Source organism: Electrophorus electricus, chromosome 2 (assembly GCF_041902795.1).
Source record: "Electrophorus electricus isolate QZ-2024a chromosome 2, ASM4190279v1, whole genome shotgun sequence".
Taxonomy (NCBI): domain Eukaryota; kingdom Metazoa; phylum Chordata; class Actinopteri; order Gymnotiformes; family Gymnotidae; genus Electrophorus; species Electrophorus electricus.
Genome location: NC_137498.1, coordinates 11,433,463 through 11,440,219, shown reverse-complemented (window position 1 = coordinate 11,440,219; position 6,757 = coordinate 11,433,463). Strand labels below are relative to the sequence as shown.

General features: G+C 42.2%; 1 long non-coding RNA gene across 1 annotated transcript; it reads left to right on the top strand.

Annotated features, from left to right (window-relative positions):
• Window positions 1-2,616: 2,616 nt before the first annotated feature.
• LOC145660209 (uncharacterized) lies at window positions 2,617-4,685 on the top strand. The gene is made up of 3 exons (XR_014126405.1): window positions 2,617-2,708; window positions 4,183-4,281; window positions 4,411-4,685. It is a non-coding gene; the product is annotated as an uncharacterized LOC145660209 (long non-coding RNA).
• The last annotated feature ends 2,072 nt before the right edge of the window (window positions 4,686-6,757 follow it).

The window sequence follows — 6,757 nt, the reverse complement described above, 5'->3', positions numbered from 1 at the left end:
AATGAAAACCCAGAAGTGATTTGGTTGCCTTCACAACGGGGTATGCTCAGATTTGTGGATGTGACAGTACCCCCCACCCCCCCAAACCAGGAGTTGGAACAGCAGGACAAGGGACACTAACAGGAACAGAACAGGCCAGATAAGGAGCAGGGACAGGAACCAGACAAGACAAAGGAACAGGAGACTCAAAAGCCGACACAGAATCCAGGGTACCAGGAGCAAGTAAAGAAGCCAAGATGGGTCCAGGAGCAGGTACGAGACCAGGGGTTATGTCACCGACAGGCACAGGGGCAGGGACCGACTGAGGGACTGAAACACAATGGGAAAAGGAGTGGGATCTGAAACATGGCCGGGACAGGGGACGGGTACAGAGACGAGGAAAGGTGAGCAACGCCGGACTTTGGCATGGTTACGGGAACGGGGGCAGGGGCAGAAGTAATGACAGATGAGATTATATTAACCACTACAGACATAGGAACAGGAGCAACATTTATAATGGGCATGGTTACAGAGACAGGGACAGGCAGGGGTATGCTGAGTCCACGAGGTAGGGCAACAGGTTTAAGTACCGATACACAAACAGGCATGGATACATGAACAGGAACATAGACGAAACCAGGAACAGGATTAGGCAACACAGGAACTGGAGACACTGAAGCACCCAGACATTAATGGGTGCTGGCACAGCAGCCTTAGGGAGCCGAGGAGCGACACCCAGCATAAACAAGGAGTTAGTATGGGTCCAGGAGGTCGACAGAGGGACCTCAAGAGTTACTGGCTCACCACGAGGTATGACTGAGGGAGTCCCAAATAGAGGCACACCTATTGCAGCTACAGGGGCCACAGGGGAGTCTCGAGGAGCGACCCTGGGGACCGGCCTGGCACATGGCACTGGGACTTGTGGAGTGGCCTCCTCCATTCTATGAACAGACGGGTCCAGTGATGTGATGTTCAGCGGTGGCAGGCCTGAGGGCAGCTGTGCCTGTAAGCAGCATTGCAGGGAGGTCCGGAGACGCAGCTAAGGCGGTCGGCAGCGGCGGATCCGGAGGTGTGGCTGCGCCGGTCAGCGGCAGCGGGTCCAGAGGCATGGCTGTGCCAGTTAGTGGCGGGTCCAGGGGCGCAGCAATCACCGGCGGGTCTGCGGGCATGACTGCGGCGGCCAGCGGCGGGACCAGGGGCATGTCCGGAGGTGTGGCTGCGGTGTTCAGCAGCGTCGGGTCCGGAGGCACGGCTGCGCCAGTCAGTGGCACTGCAGCGAGGTCCGGGGGTGCACCTACAGGCACTGACTTAACACAGGACACAGGAACAGGTTGAGAGACCTCTTCAGCGGCGAGAACAGGCCAGGCGGACACCACTAGGCCAGGAACGAGATGGGCGGCATCTCTCGCACCAGGGACAGAAACGGGAACTGAGCTGACGGAGTCATCTCTTCCGCCGGGAATAGGCTCGGGATCAAGATGGGCGGTGTCTCTCACGCCGGGAACAGGCTCGGGATCAAGATGGTCGGCGTCTCTCACGCCGGGAACAGGATCGGGATCAGGACGGGCGGCGTCTCTTATGAAGGACTTATGAAGACCACTCTTAAGAAACATGTTAGTAAATGTGAAATGTAGATTTTGATGAAATATTAAAAAATTGTTACATTGGTACTTAATAACAAACAAACAAAGCTCAAATTGTTACCTAAATGGAGCAACCAATTTGCTCAGTTACACCTTATAACTATCATTGTTATAAGGATAGTCAATGTCATTAGAACAATGCTACAAATCATATAATATTAAAGTAAATATTTATTAATCTAACAAGCAAATGTGGTGGAGTCTCACATTAGAGTGTGTTTGTACAGGTTGAAATCAGTATTAAATCAGTATTAAATTGAGCAATTAAAAAACAACAGGGAGACAAAACACATCACTGCACACACAGGAGACTCAGTACTGCTACCCTGCAGCTGCACAGACCTACACGCCAAACCTGCACATTTCACCTGGAAGAAATACAGCCCAAACAGTAAAACATGGGAAGTGATCTCCAGTGAGAGTGAAGAGTACAGAAACAGAGTTCAGCTGGGTGCTGTTCACTCTCCAGGAAATCTCTCTCTAATCATATCACATCTGACTGAAGAAGATGAGCGAGATTACAATTGTATACATAAGGAATATGAAGAACTATACATCAGACTCACTCCGTATTCTTTGTGCATTGATAACTCACAAATAAACTGAACTTTAGCAAACTAGTGTTACATTATACCTGTAGCACCTGTTACACCTATAGAGCACTCTTAGACTATCAAAGGCTATTATACTGGAGATAGGATGAATGCTACAGTTCACTGGAGTAGTGTTTTCTCACTGATATGGCTTGCTAGGTGTTTGTTTGCAAAAGCACAGCTAAAACAAGTCCAGGGTAAATATACATTTCATCCATTTTTATAGGGGTGTATTTGTGGTTAAAGTGGTCTTGTACTACTAGTGTCACGAATGTAAACCACCCTGAATGTTCCTATACACATTTATAATGGGTCAGTACTGTAGCCAAACTTGCAAACACAAGTAGTACTAAAGCAGTACACCATCTTATGCTAACAAACACATGTTCCTCTCCAGGAATCTCAACAACAGAATTTACATCAAGGTCTTATGGCAAAACAAGTGCAATGGCTCCAGCTAACGCTTCCACTACTGACAGTGCAAAGACTGATGGTAACATGCATTTACTGCATCAACATGCTCTCTTAATATCTTAAAAAGCAATTAAAATGCATGCTGTGTAAATACACAAACACTAACACGCACACAAACACACATAACATTTGTATAATGTTACATTATACCTGTAGCACCAGTTACACCTATAGAGCACTCTTAGACTATCAAAGGCTATTATACTGGAGATAGGATGAATGCTACAGATCACTGGAGTAGTGTTTTCTCACTGATGTGGCTTGGTAGGTGTTTGTTTGCAAAAGCACAGCTAAAACAAATCCAGGGTAAATATACATTTCATCCATTTTTATAGGGGTGTATTTGTGGTTAAAGTGCTCTTGTACTTTAAAAATACTTGACTGGGATTTAAATCATGACTTAATCTTCTGGAAACAATCCATAATGTCACTGACCCTCATTTTGTCTTTCATGTTATTTCTAAAGTGCATAGGTGGACTATGACAGTATCAATAAACTGCCAGTGTAAAATTGTTTCCCAGCCACACTACATCTTATACACCCAAAGTGACAGAAATGTCCTGTTTTTGATTCATTGCTTAGCATTAGATGTGTTCAGTTGTCCAAAGAACTATTTTATCTATTTTACCTCATGATGACATTTTTCTTAAAGAGTCATGCGTCCTAACTATGACCATCCACAAACAGTAAGTAGGAACCGTGTGAACTGAAACCTCAATCTACAGTGGTTGGGGAAATACTGTTCTGCACTGGCACTTTGATATTGTCATAGTCAGGACATGTCAACATTTATGAAAAATATAATTTTGATGTAAAATGTTTTACTTCACAATACTTTAAGAAAATTGCAAAATGACAGAAATCCACTGTTTCTGACTTATAACCTTGTACAAGATATGCTCCCAGTTGTCCAAATACCCATATTTTACTTCAAATTTGTATTTTTCATAAATTTGCATGAGTCAAAAATCCTGCGTCCTGACTATGATGCATCCTGACAAATTCCCAGCATAAAACTAGGCTACACCCACAATAACAGAAATGACCTGTTTTTGACTCATTTCACCTAGTACTACATGTGCTCCCAGTTGCCAAAGACATATTTTACCTGAAAATGGCATTTTTCTTAAGAGTCATGTGTCCTGACTATGACACTATCCATACAGTGTGTAACGTGGAGCGATCACGAGGCGGATGCATGAGTTGAAAAGAGCGAAATATATTAAGGGCAAATCCATAATCAGAGTCATAGTCACATTGCAGGGTCATAGAGCCAACACAAAGAGTTTGGGAATACATCTTAAACAAACAAACAAAAGCACATGATGAATTAAACTAATAATAATAATAATAGTAGTAAATGACATTTAGTTTAGTTTAAGATTTAGATTAAGAGGGAGTGTTTGGAAGAGGAAACAGTTCACAGCTGCGTTAAATAAATGTATTCTGCTGCTGTGTAAGACTGGGGTCAGTGTTTGTTGTGTTGTTACAGTCTCTCCTCAGACTCTGCCCTACATCCCCTTTGCTTTGGTCACTGTGATCTTCCTCCACATTATCGTGGCTGTGGTTTATTACACCAAGAGAAACAAAGGTAAAAATCTCATTAGCAAGCTGTTATAATCAGATTGTTTTCTCATTGTGTCCATTAACATCCATTTTACCATGTGTGAGTCAGATCCTGAATGAACTGAGTTGTTCTTGTTCATGTGACCTGCTTCAGTGTCAGAAATGAGCAGAGTTCACTATAACACTGCTGGTGGAGATGGAACAGCTAGTCTGCAGTAGAGAAGAAAACCAAGAGAACTCAACAGACCAGCTACAGACCTACACACCTGTTTAACAGACCTGCCACACACATCTGATCAGCTGTACCCACTGACTTGAACAAGTTTGTGTGTTTGTGTGTTGGAGTTAGAGAGTCATCAGAATGTCTTCATTTGAATACACTTCCTCTCCACTGTAAGTGTAACTGTCAGGTCATTCACTAGTCTGTAGTTTTGAAGAGTTTGTGTATGGTGTGTAGCAGCAGCCCTGCTGTGTGTGTGTGTGTGTGTGTGTGTGTGTGTGTGTGTGTGTGTGTGTGTGTGTGTGTGTGTGTATGTATGTAACTCAGTAAGAATGCAGGTGTGTGTTTATCTGCTCCTTGTGCTCCACGCTGCTGATGGTGAGTGTTACCTTCTCTCTACAGGTGTTGTCATCCTCATATATAAATTTACACAAAGGTATTTATATCTGGGATCAGCAGAGAGCAGCAGCACCCAGCCATCTGAAATCACAACACCTAAAAAACATTTGGATTGGTGTTTAACTCATTTATTATGATGGTACAGTGCAGTCACAGGCATCAGAAATGGTGATCTGTGTGCTGCAGGTTGTGCAGTGACAGAATTTGGTGGTCACAGATTTTGGTGTAATACCATCATTTAACCATCTGATGGCTCAGAGCAATGGCCGTTTCTGCATATATTCTTAAATTCACCTTAAAGGTACTTACATGTTTGATATCACAGTGTTCAGAACAATCTCAGCTATCTTCCTACTGAGGTAGAATTTGACATAGATCACTGTATAAAGTAATATTATGGAATATGGAAATTTTTCATCTCGTGAAAAAATACCTTTACTCATGTGGACCTGTTTGGTGATTGAAATAGGTTTACCAAAGTAGTGAAATACATGAATAAAGTAATATTGAAATGTCTAAGAAATGTCTAAAATGACATTGTGTACATTTATTGAGTAAAAGCATGATCTGTTAGCAACATTAGCAGCTTTTGTTCTAAATTAAATGACCAAAATGTGCTCCTTCAGTTTAGACTCCAAACATGTCCTGTCCACCTGGGTTAAGGGAAAATAAAGTAAATTTGCTTCTTTGCTGACCTGTCCCGTTAAGTGGCACTGAAATCTGCTCTGTGGTTCAGTCCAGAAAATAGGAAGCAGTGCTAATTATTTGCTAATTGCTAATTAGATACTAGCATAAAGTAGGAATTGTAGGGACAAGACTAAGACTGACAAAATATAGAACTAGAGGACTTGTGGGGTTTTTTGTTTGTTTTTGGTACACTTGAGAAAAGAGGCTAACTGCTAAATCAAAATGTTAAATGCTGTAAATGTCAATTTAAATATTGTCAATCTAGAACTAAATTCTAACTCCAACAACCATCATTTTGCTCTATGATTCTGTAAAAAATGTATTGCATTTTATTACTACATTAGGCTATTTTTCCTAAGGAATCATTTTTCTGCATTTTATGTGTGTGTCTCTAGGATTTTTTGATATTTGACCTTTAAATAGCAGCATATTTTTTTCTGTTATTAATCATGTCTTTTAAGGTCAAATGCCAAAGCATTGGCTGTACGCATCACTTCCATTGTGAGAGTCTATTGTTGTTTCATAAATAAAGAGCCAAAGCAGGACAGAGAGTTGTGGTTTCTGTTTACACCAACGGATGACCACATGAATCATGTAGGTGTGCGTAGTGCAGTTTGACAGCAGAATGTGTGTAGAGTGCAGTTCACTGACAGCAGTTGGACGCCACTGTCTGTTACTTTCTTTTTAGGACCTTAGAGTGGAAACCATTCTGAGCTCTGGTTGGGCTCACATGTACACATTACTGGTGTACAAATTCAGTGCATTGGACAGACAAGCTTGATCAGGAGGGCTGAACACCAAAGTAGAGCAGATGGTTCTGCAAATTTGTACACAATATGAAACCAGATCAGTGACATGGAAACAGACTCACTCAGACTCAAGAAAAAACACCAAATGTGAAAATCATCTTGTATCCCAAACAGGCAACTCTGGTCCAGTGTTTGGTGTGAAAGGGTTCATATGTAGGCTGGTCATAGAAGGTGGTTGCTTAGGGCAGTGGAGCAGCATTGAAAAGGTTCTGCAAAGTGAATTTATTTTGCTGTTGACATATTAACTATATAGTTATACTAAAATATAAATATTAGGAGTGTAATGGTACATGTATTCATCCCAAATCACCACATACACATTACAGTTCTGTGTATGCAGTCATATGGAGAGTATGTGGTAATCTAAATGTGAAGGCTGATGAACG